The sequence below is a fragment of the Onychostoma macrolepis genome, chromosome 16 (assembly GCF_012432095.1).
Source record: "Onychostoma macrolepis isolate SWU-2019 chromosome 16, ASM1243209v1, whole genome shotgun sequence".
Taxonomy (NCBI): domain Eukaryota; kingdom Metazoa; phylum Chordata; class Actinopteri; order Cypriniformes; family Cyprinidae; genus Onychostoma; species Onychostoma macrolepis.
In genome coordinates, this window is record NC_081170.1 from 557676 (window position 1) to 570664 (window position 12989).

Sequence of the window (12989 nt, forward strand, 5' to 3'; positions counted from 1 at the left end):
GTGTGCGGACACCGCCGCCTCGGGAACCTTGTGTGCGGACACCGCCGCCTCGGGGATCCTGTGAGGATCGTGAACGGCCACCGCCGTTTCGGGACGATCGTGAACGGCTACCGCCGTTTCGGGACGATCGTGAACGGCCACCGCCGCCTCGGGAACCTTGTGTGCGGACACCGCCGCTTCGGGGATCCTGTGAGGATCGTGGCGGACACCGCCGCCGGGGCGATCGTGAGCGGCCACCGCCGTTTGGGGCGATCGTGAGCGGCCACCGCCGCCTCGGGAACCTTGTGCCGACACCGCCGCCTCGAGGATCCTGTGAGGATCGTGAGCGGCCACCGCCGCTTCGGGACGATCGTGAACGGCTACCGCCGCCTCGGGAACCTTGTGAGCGGACACCGCCGCCTCGGGAGGACCGCGAGCAGACCACGCCGCTCGCAATGACATCAGCGGGGGTTCCTGCACGCAGCGTATCAGCCCGGGACGCTCCGGGAGCGGGCTGGAGGTACTGGGTGCGGCAGGCGAGGCCTCTGACGCCTTTGATCGCCGCTTCAGGAGCGGGCTCCGCAGCTAACTCCACCCTGAAAGCTGAGCCGCTCAACTGCAGAGCCAGGTTGATGTAGTCCTCCAGCGATTCCTCTGGGGCCCAGTATGGCATCATGGATTTAAAGGGGTCGGCCAGGCCTCCCCAGAAGATGACCATGAGGCAGGTCTTCTCGGTAGCCGACTGGCGAGCCATTCCCACAAAGTCCCCGGCATAATCCTCGATGGTCCGGTCTCCCTGCCGGATATCGAGGAACTTCCCTGCTGGACCCATGTTTGCTGGTGAAATACTGTCACGGCACGGTAGGGATGTGCAAGGAAGAAACAAGGTCTGGGTCCAGATGCAGGGAAAAACCACTTTAATAACCAACGAAAAAGCCAACAGGGCAAAAACAAAACAGGTAAAGGAGTGGGATACACGAAACGGCAACACAGTGCATGTATCCCCAGAGTCAGAACAGCAACTACACAAACAACGAACAATTATTATTTCACCAGACAGAGTGGCGGGAGTGAGGTGTATAAATAGTCCATGGTGATGGAGAACAGCTGGGAGGTGATGAGTGGCAGGTGTGTGGAGTAATGGTAATTGAGTCCGGGAAGACGGGAAGTGGCGACCTCTGGTGGTGAGAGGGATCATTGCGGACCCGGACTCATGACAGGGTCAATGTCCTGAGATGTCACCTTCACCTTGTAATACCTGCCATACCCTCGTCATTATACACATCTATGTCCTGACTTTTCACAAAAACACACACACACACTCACACACTAACACACACACACACTCACTCACACGGTTCCATATGTGAATCAAAGCTCCTGCTGTGTCTGGCTGTGAGCAGAAGGGGGCACTACTGAGAAGTGTTTTCTGCTCCTGCTCGCTGGGTCATCTGTGATTATGGTCTGTTTCTCTGAGCGCCGTGGATGTGCTGCATGGATAGAAACCTTACAAAAGATCCCTAATAAACACACACACTTCCACTCGCTCAAATGATATGAAGCACGTTTTATTACAGACAACATGTACTATAGAAACAAGGATATTCATCTCATACAAAACAACTCAAGTCATAAAATAAATACTGAAAAAGTGTTCATCTGCTGAGAACCACGACATGTGCAAAATCCTGTGATGATCCCAAAACAACCTTAAGACGTCCCGCCCCCTGGAGCTGTCTGTCTAATGTAAAAATCCAAAAGGCCTCACGTTGTAAAAGTAATTTATTAAAACTCGAGACATTCCGTTTCCACTCTTCAGTACATAGGAATAGAGGTAGTTAAGTGTCCACGGTGCGGTGGTGACATTAATAAATTACTTTTACAACGTGAGGCCTTTTGGATTTTTACATTAGATACTTTGTTCCCGAGAGGTTTAAATGAGGATTTTGATATTCGTCCATTTCTTTAAATATGGAATGCCTATCCAATTATGTGGCTTTTTATACAGCTCCAATAAAGGTTTTGATGGTATTGGTTGAATTTATGTATGTAGGCAGGTATTAATTAATGTTGTTGTATTGTGTATCGAGAATTGTATTTTGTTATTTTGTTATTTTGCATAGTTCGTTGTTGTTGTTGTTTTTTTCTTTTTGACTGCGGTAATTTTGGTTTATTCATTATTATCATTATTATATTGGTTATATTGTGTTAGGTCATGTGACCTTTTGTTCACATGTATAAATGGAGGCATATCAGTGTTGCTCATTTGTCTGATGAAGAGCCTGTGTGCTCGAAACGTTACACTCTATGTGAATTTTTAATAATAAATTTTTCTTTGATACTTTTGGAGCTTAGGTGTTGCCGACTTTGCATTTTCAATATGCTTCTACTTGTTTTTTAGTCGAGCACCCATTTGAGATAGATGTGCGTGCTGTTGTTTGCTTTTTTTGTCATAACATTATTATGCAATTATTAAAAAAATTATACAGTAAAACAACATGAAAATCACCTCAGTGGTACCTGGGGAGATGCAGAACAAGAATCTGGTGGAAGTGTCAGAAAACAATTTGATTTTATATTTATATGAATTTTTAAAATATGTCTATATATAAATACCATTAAACAAGAAGTGCCTATAAAGTGTTTTTTAATCAGCCTATTATTATCGATTAATTGACTGTGGTTTCAGTTTGATACGCGATCCAACCCACTCTGATTTGCAAAGGTTTTGAAGCTTCACGGCTATCACTACCACGCAACGCCATGTAGATGCACAACAAAATTTTCGGCGCAGATGGCGTGACTGCAGTGCGCTACTGCGCTACACTACGGTAAAGTTCAAAATAAATATATAAAGTTAAACATTTGTGCTCAGCCAAAACGATATGACCAGGAACAAATAATAGATTCATAAGGGCCAGTTAAATATACCTAAAACGAATTGTATCTCATGTTTAATCATAAAAGAGACATCAGAGCCAGCGGCAGATGTCGGGAGGACTAACCGAGCTGAGGCTGCTCTCAGTGGGATACATGAGCGCTGATCGCCCACTGATCGCCTGGAGCTCCGAAATCAGCTTAGCAAATTTTCAAATAAGTGCTATCTTTATAAATAAACCACAGATTTTATTTTTAAATAACTACATTCTCGCCTGAAAAACTCTTAAAACTACATTTCATGACACAATAAGTAATATTTTGAAAATTTGCGGGTTTTTGGGCAAAGTCCACAAGAACAGAAAAGAACGCATATTGAGAAACGGCTATTGTCTGTGTGAAAATATAAAATTATGAAATACACGGTTGTATTTTTTTTGTGTTTGATGTAAATAAGCCGAACACTCACAGACAGCAGAGCGGAACGAGTGAAGGAGAAGCTTGTATCACACACAAGTGACGGTTCTAGTCAACCAATCAGCATTCTGCAGTGAGTTTAGCTCCACCCTTTTGGTAACCTTTGCTGTGCTGCGTACCCCAACAGAGGGGTACCAGAAAAGTGGTACGGTAAGGTTCGCTATTTTGGTAACATTCACAACTTCTGACAGTGGAAACGGACATTATTGCGTACCATACCATACTGTACTGAACTGTATACATCATTTAGTTAGTACATTGTCCCATCTGCTAACATGCAGGCAACTTACAATACTGAAGTCACATTTCACAGTTTCAATTTCTTTACTTTAACCATATGCTCATGAACTACATTACCCAAAATGCACCACGGATTACTGGCGCGCATTTCACTCTTTGCAGTGATGAATTAACCACTAACAACGAAATGAAATAAAACTCAAATTAACATTAACAGCCGCTTCATTCTTATGAAAATAGGACATAAATTAATACGTCAGACGTACTGTTCATAGAAATACAATCACACGTTTAAAGCGATACAGTTTATGCCAAGTGTTAAACATGTATAAGCTTTAATTTTACACACAACAGGGTCAACAACAGTATTACCAAAGTATTTTGTTCTGATCTCATTGTAACTTCTATTTAATATACTCTAGGAACATGTTTGAATTTTTCAGTGTTTCAGGCGCAGACTGAAGAGTGCAGCACCAGGGGAATATACCATTGATCAAGGTGGGGGTGTTCCACATCGGCAACACAGAAGAACATACATATTTCTCTAAACAAATACATGCAGTACAAGGAAGTAGTGCAGTTATAATGTGTGATAAACACCCAGATTAAATGCTGTGCAAAACAGTCGCAATTTCCATTCTGCATAAGTTTTATATATATACTCCTAACTCCTCCCCAATAAAGAAATGATGGACCATCCCTTACCCAGTCTTTCTGCACCTGGCTAAGAACCAAAGTTTTTCTTAAACTATTATATTAAAGATTAAGCAGACATTTGAATTAAATGTTTGGTCAATATTAAACAAGGATTAGTTCGCGCAGTAAAGTGTAAACCAATCGTCAGGCCGTTGGCGCCCTCTGCTGGCATTTGTTATAATGCGTAAAGTACATTAGCTCTATTGTTTATAATGGCTACATAATGTATTTTAACAGGTTTGCTTTTGATACTTTATTAAACTAATTATTATTGCGTCATTGCTATTACATACTATTACATATGTATTTTAAATCATTTTAAAGGCTATTGTTCACTTAGGTCTATTTATATTACTACAAAAAAATGTATTATAATTATCCAATTAATGGTCAGAATAATCTGTCACTCACTCTCAGAGGCCTGCAGTTTTTTATTTTTTATTTTTATTTTTAATATGTGTGTATAGCAACGTATATGGCATTGGTCATGACTTTGGTATGCAATTACTAAAAAATGATCAAAGTAAAGTAAATGATAAAGTAAACTAAAGCAACATGAAAATCACCACAGTGGTACTTGTGGAGATGAAGAACAAGAATTTGGTGGAGTTTGCAGAAAACAATTTGATTTCATGTTTTTATGATTCTGAATGTCTGTAGAATGAGTTAGTAATAGTATTGGTCATGATTTTGGCATGCAATTATTAAAGAATGAAACAGTAAAACAACATAAAAATGACCACAGTGGTACTTGGGGAGATGTAGAACAAGAATTTGCAGAAAACTATTTTATTTTATTTTTTATGAATTTTTTAAATATGTATACCAACACCAAGTGTCTCAGGCCAAAACATGCGTAAAACATCTTACAAACCCATTGCAAATGTTTTATTGAAAGTTTAACCCCCTGGGGTCGAAGCCAGCACCAGTGCGGTCTGTCACATATTTTCTTTATGATACATACTCTCTATCTACAGGCCCTTCTGTTCTCATATCATCTATAAACTGTGATGTTTTACAAAAAAAAAAAAAAACAAGCAATAAAACTCTTTTTTTCTTACTGCTGAAAATTAGATCATTTACTATGAAATCCGTTTTCTCTCTGGTACATCACTCTTGTCAACCTAGTCCATAGTTACAATAAAAATTGATCTTGACTTTATCTTGTGGTTATTTTGAAAAAACAGAAGGGGGCCCCCCCCCCCCCCACTCTACCCATCTAATGCGGTCACGCCCACGCGCCAATCACGCTTTTCAAATTCAAATATCCACATGAGACTCGTGGCATGTAAACGCCCACATCGCCTCTGCGTAAACAAACAAGTTCATCCCGGCTACTTTTTGTTTCTGGAAGGAGATGCGCTGAGAGGAATAACCCAGAATTTTACCTTAAAAGAAGAAGAAGAAGAAGAACACAACGCGATGCGTCGCGCAGCTTGATCCAGTGGAGGATATCGTTCTGATGAGTAGACTAAGATTACTTGCATGTGTTGTTATTGTGTTATTGTGACATAACTTGTGCACATTTTACTATTTAGACTTTTCCCAAACTATAATTCCTGACTACATGAATGAAATCAAGTGAAACATTTTGAATATGTGACATTTCATTGTCTAAATGTCTCACAATGCCAGGATGTTTGTGTAATACCTATAAAACCACAAGATATAAAAGTAGTGTGAGTGTTAACACTATGAATGAATGTTTGGCACAAAGGTGTTTTACTGTTCAAGTCTCAGTGTTTAGATCAGTGTGTTCAATCATGTGTCCTTGACCTTCACTGTGTATATTTTTATTATACTGTATTGCAAATACAATACAAATAATAATCAAAAACCCACATTATTTTACTCTCTTAATAATCAAAAACCCACATTATTTTACTTTCCTCACACTCTTTCTTACCTGCCTCAGTCACATTCATATTGATGGCCCATTATGGGAGGCCCTTTGTCTCTCAGGTGTGAATCACTAAATATTCATGGCCATTGTCACTCCCTCGCATACAGGCTTCCGATCACAAAACATGTTTTACAAATGTTAAATCAATATATTGATTTCTGTCAAGGAGTGAACAGGATCATTTTTCACTTCATTTTTTTTTTTCAAAAACTCTAGTCTACCACATCCAGTTCTCAAACGTCTTGCAATTAGCTACAATTAGCCTATAATAATTTTAATAATATTAATAATTAATAATAATTAATAATTAATAATAATGCAATATTAATGCAATAGAAATTGCATTAATAATAAATGTCATTAATGCAATTTCTACAGTGTCAGTAACTGCATGTTAAATAGCCTTGGTGTGGTGGTGTGGATTATCAGTCAGATGCACGTAAAAATGCATGCTCTCTTATTTCAATGTTGTTGTTAATTAAGTTATTTTAGCTCCGCTGACATGTTATTTTAGCTGACATTTAATTTAACTGCACTGTTAAAGAGGGCGATTTTTTTTTTTAACGGTGTGCATGTATTTTAAACACTTACATTGTTCTTGCTCCATTTCCATGCAATAACTGTGCTTCTATCAACCGAGATTTCTATTTACTTATACTGCTGTGTGCTCTGGTAATAGCGACGGTATGACCCATTTCAGGAACTGACAAAATTACGATTTAAATACCTCACATTCACTAAAATATTGAAACGCTATGCTGATTCAAAACGCCAACACAGTCAAAGCAAAGCGCGGGTTGAAAAAAGCTTTTGTTGTGAATAATTTTATCAATATTAAACAAAATTTTAAACAAATTTGCACCGTTTATCACACTTGTGTACTTTAATGTTTTATCAGGAAATTTGTTTTGAAATTTTTAACTTTTTTTCATACAATGGCAAAAAGTCACACTTGTGGTGTTCCCAGTCAAAAAATGACCGGCCTACAGAAATTGCTTAAAAATCTCCCATTATGCTACATTATCACCAAATACTGGATTCTATCTTTTTGTCAATTTGTTTTCTTTCATTTAGGACTGGTTTTGTGCTTTTTATGTTTTGGTCATATTGGTCGTATACCCCAGTTTTGGAAGGAAAAAAGTTTTTTGTGAATAAATTTGTCAGTATTAAAGGCAATTTGAAAAATATTTGCACTAGTGTGCTTCAATCTTTAAACAGGAAGTTAATTTTGAAATGCTTTTATTTTGTGCAAAAATGCACAAATACACACTTATGGTGTTCCCTGTCAAAAATGACTGGCATACAAAAAAATTGCTTATAAATCTCTCATTATGCTACATTATCACCTAATATTGGATTAAATTCTTTTTCAGCTTGTTTTTCTTCATTTAGGACTGGTTTGAAATTTCTTCTTACAAATGATTAATTGCAGGTCTCATTAATCTGAGCATATGCAAGATATAATGTGGGATGAATGAAAAGATACTGGATGAAGTTCAGTGTAGAAACTCACCAAACCGGTTCAAAAGCAAATCACGGTATGGCCAGAAAATGCCACCTCAGCACTGCAGGACTGCTTCCAGGACACAGACTGGAACATGTTTAAAGAGGCGGCCACCTACAACAACCACACAGACCTACAGGAGTACACTGAAACTGTGACTGCTTACATCAAAAAGTGCATAGATGATGTGACAGTCACCAAGACCATCACCACACGAGCCAACCAGAAGCCATGGATGACAGCAGAGGTTCGTGGGCTGCTAAAGACCAGAGATGAAGCATTCAGATCAGGAGATAAAGCAGCCCTCAAAACAGCAAGAGCCAATCTGTCTCATGGTATCAAGAAGGCAAAACATCAGTATGCTAAAAAAATCAACAACAACTTCAGCGACAGTAAAGACACTCGGACCCTGTGGCAAGCCATCCAGACCATCACTGACTACAAGGCCCGCCACAGGCCAGTGACGATGACACATCCCTACCAGAGGCACTCAACCACTTCTACTCACGATTTGAGATACAGAACGACACACCTGCAAAGAAACTACCCACATCTCCAAACGACCAGGTACTCTGTCTCTCCCCAGCCGATGTAAGGAAGACCCTATCCAGGATTAACCCACGAAAGGCTGCGGGCCCTGACAACATACCTGGACGTGTACTGAGAGACTGTGCTGCACAGCTGACGAATGTCTTAACAGACATCTTCAACATCTCGCTGAGCCAGGCAGTCGTCCCCACGTGTCTCAAATCCACCTCCATAATCCCAGTACCAAAGAAGTCACATGTGTCCTGTCTGAATGACTATCGTCCCATAGCACTGACCCCAATCATGATGAAGTGCTTTGAGAGGTTAGTCATGCATCACATCAAGTCCAGTCTCCCAAGCACGCTGGACCCATTCCAGTTTGCATATCGTCCAAACCGTTCCACGGACGATGCAATATCCACCACTCTCCACCTAGCTCTTACTCACCTGGAACAGAAAGACTCCTATGTAAGAATGCTGTTCATCGACTTCAGCTCAGCATTCAATACAATAATCCCACAACAGCTCATCCACAAACTAAACCTGCTGGGCATTAACACCTCCCTCTGTAATTGGATCCTGGACTTTTAACTGCAAGACCTCAGTCAGTCCGTATCGGCCGCAACACCTCGAGCACTACCACACTGAGCACAGGGGCCCCACAAGGCTGTGTGCTCAGCCCGCTGCTCTTCACGCTGCTGACCCACGACTGCACTGCCAAGTCCAGCTCAACCACATCATCAAGTTTGCTGATGACACAACTGTGGTAGGCCTCATCAGCAACAACGATGAAACGCACTACAGAGAGGAAGTGGCACAGCTGGCTGAATGGTGTGGTGCTAACAACCTGTCCCTCAATGTGAGTAAGACAAAAGAGGTTGTGATGGACTTCAGGAGAAACTCTGTTGACCACCCCCCACTGACCATCGACGGCTCAACCGTGGAGAGTCGGTAGCACTAAATTCCTGGGGGTGCACATCACAAAGGATCTCACCTGGACCACCAACGTCACGTCACTCAACAAGAAGCGACAACAGCGCCTCTACTTTCTCCGTCGGCTGAAAAGGGCATGTCTCCCTCCACCCATCCTCACCACCTTTTACAGGGGCACCATTGAGAGTGTGCTGACCAGCTGCATCACTGTCTGGTATGGGAACTGCAGTGCTGCTGACCGCAAGACCCTACAACGGACAGTGAACACTGCCGCAAAGATCATCGGTGCCCCTCTTCCCTCCATCCTGGACATTTTCCTTGCACGATGCTCCAGCAAGGCCTCCAGCATCGTGAAGGACCCCACCCACCCCTCCCACAACCTCTTCCAGCTCCTGCCATCAGGAAAAAGGTACCGGAGTATCAAAGTTCGTTCTGTCAGATTGCTCAACAGCTTCTTTCCCCAGGCTGTGAGAGCTCTTAACTCCAATCTCCTGTACCCGCTCTGAAACCATGAACACCTCAGCCCCCAACTATAAATAACTATTGACAAATTTCTCCTAAGTGCAATTCTGGGTGTGCTACACACAGGTGAGTGGGCTATACAAACCACCTGTAGTAACGCACTGTCCCACTGTATGCACACTAGACACTTTCTATAAACACTCCCTGCAACAAAGACTCAATAAGATAATATATGTTTACTTGAATATTGCACTATAAAATAATGTTTACTGGAGCATTGCACTACTAAGTCTTTTGCACTATGCGCTGCTTCCCACAAAATCTCTCTTCTGAACAATTTAATGTAAAAAAATATATATTTCCTGCACAATTTCATGTACAAATATCTCTTTAGCACTATTTCATGTACAGTATTTATGTAAAGTTCTTGTACAGTCTCAGTTTGTGTATGTGTAGTCAACTAGGTATAGTAGTATTTATAGTATATGTATAGTCAGATGGTTAAACTGTTGTATAGCCCTATTGTGTTTTTTGTTTTTTTCCCCCATATTTGCATTGCTGTATGTGTATCTCATGTCTAACTAGTATGTAGCACCGTGGTCCTGCGAGACACGACATTTCGTTCCACTATATGTCCACACATGTAGCAGAATGACAATAAAGCTCAACTTGAACTTGAACTTGAACTTGAATAAAAAACAAAGCATGTAATACTCCAAAGAGTTTGTGTACATGAGTGTTAGCGAGAGAGAGTTATCATTATTAGAATTATTGCTAATTTATTGTGCACTTATTACTTTGCTGGTGTAATTAATATTCTGTATTTTACACATACGTAAAATGCTTTGGCAATACTATAACACAATTTGTTACACAAATGTCATGCCAATAAAGCAACTTGAACTTGAGATAATGTGGGATGAATGAAAAGATATTGGATACAGTTCAGGGTACATTTTTTACCAGGAACACCACAAGTGTAACAACGTGAAATAAATCCCTCAAGAAAATGTGAAAATTATCCAAAAAATTTGAGAAGTACACTCAAAAAAAAGATGGTTCTTTAAAGGTTCTTTACATGTAGTAACAGTTATATTTAGAACCATAGCATTCTGAAGAACCCTTTTATGCTGAAATGGTTCTTTGTGTTAGAGTTTAGGGTTCTTTATTCCCGCCCTTTTGTTTTTCAGATCTGTAACTGTCAACGCACCTCATTACTGATTCTGGAGTTCAGTGATACAGCTACACAGACCGTCAACACACTCTCAGCAGGTAAATTAAATACAAATTTAAGTTTAAAATTTTAACTGGTTTCCAAACAAACATGTTCTTTTCTCTTTTTAGTTTTTTGGTCACATGTAAGTGTGAGCAGCTCTTTTAAGCGGAGGATACTTCTCTCCTCTTCTCCACTAAGTAGGTAACAGAGATATTTAATTAATAATCCATACTGTTAGAATATTTTTAATTATTACTTGGTTTTATAAAGGTATCCCATGACTTTATATCACTTTTTTTCTTTTAAGATTGTGAAGGGCTCACATACTGTCCATTTTTTGCTACTTTTGGCCTTCGTGAACTTGTTTTTACATAAACAAATGCACACACTGTAATTCTAAACTCAGTTGTGTATTTCAGGTGCATCACATCCCACAACCTCATCATCTGCAGATAAACGGTCACTCGGTCACACCATAATGATGGACTTAAAGGCATATGAAGATATTCCACTGGAACTTGGTCTACATCACATCTATTTTTTGTTTTTATTTTGTTTTACTTCTTTGTGTATTTATTCATGTTCATTGTCAGTTGTCATTTTTTAATGTATTCAGCTAGTAACAGTTGTTAAGAGCACTGACATTTTTGCTACAATATTACATGTCAATAAAAAAGCACCCAATCCACACAACGTTGTTCTTGTTGTTTTAATGTAAAACCCTAATAGGCTACACTACTATATACGTATATATAAAAGGCTTAATACTGCTTTTCTGGAGCTCAGCCATTCAGCTACACAGACTGTCAACAGGTAAATAATTTCTTTCTTAAAATGTCTATAATTTAACTTTCAAATTGTAACTGGTTTCCTACCAATGTCTTTTTGCCTCTTTTTAGTTTAACAGAATATGTCAGTGTGAGCAGCCCTGCTCAGTTAAAGATGCTTATCTCCTCTTCACCACCAAGTAGGTAACAAAGATAGAATTTATGTGAGATGATGATTATTATTACTATTATTATTACTTGGGTTTATGCATAAACATACCCAGTCACAGCTATCCCATGACTTTATATCACTTCTTCCTTTTAACCTTCATAAACAATTGTTTTAAACCAATGGAAGGAGACACATTGTAACTGTAAACTCAACTGTGCGTTTCAGATGCTGTCACATCCTACAACCTCGTCATCTGCAGAGAAGAGAAACTGCCACTCGATCACACCAAAATTTGCATAATGATGGACTTTCAGGCATCATAGAGGAAAATACAGTATTTCACTGGAACATGGTCTTCATCACACTATTTTCTGTTTTTATTTTGTTTTACTTTATGTTCAATGTCAATTGTCATTTAATGTATTCTGCTGTAACTGTAATATAACTAATGTAACCGTTGTTAGAGCACTGTCATTTTTGTTACAATTTCGCATGTCATTAAAAATAAATAAAAGTACCTAATTGACATGCTATTGTTGTAAAAACCCTAATTGAGGCTACAAGATAATATAAGACCAGGCAGATAGAGGGGTAAAAAAAAAAAAGGAGTAGGAGTAACTTCAAAATAATAGTCTTTAATGAGGACATCAGGACAGGGCAAGACAAGGCAAGGTTCACACAGACAGGAACACCGGGGAATAACGAGTAGACCAGACGAAAACTAACTAAACAGGCAGGAACTAAATACACATGACAATCACTGATAAATACTAAAACACAGCTGGACAAGACTTAACTAATAATCACACTTAACAAGTACAGGAACAAGACCAAATATGGACACAAGAGGTGGGAACACATGACAGACACGACAGAGGACTGACAGCATGGTTCTTTATGGAACCCTATAAAAAGGGTTCTATTTAGCACCAAAAAGGGTTCTGCTATTGTTACAAGCCGAAGAACCCTTTTCTGGTACTGTTTAGAACCATTTTTCTTAAGAGTGTAGTTATACCATGTGTGAGCAAAGTCAGTAAGTTTCAGTCCAGTGTGATAACATAGTATTTTCAGGAAAAAGATAATAATTTTGACCCGAACACAAGAGATTTACTACTATTCTTATTATTTTCACTCTTCAAGTAGCAACGGGACTGTACTTGTTAAATCAGCAGTAGAGTCATATAATTATTTAAATAGAAAAAGAAATAAAATAGAAAAATTTCAAAAAATGTCAA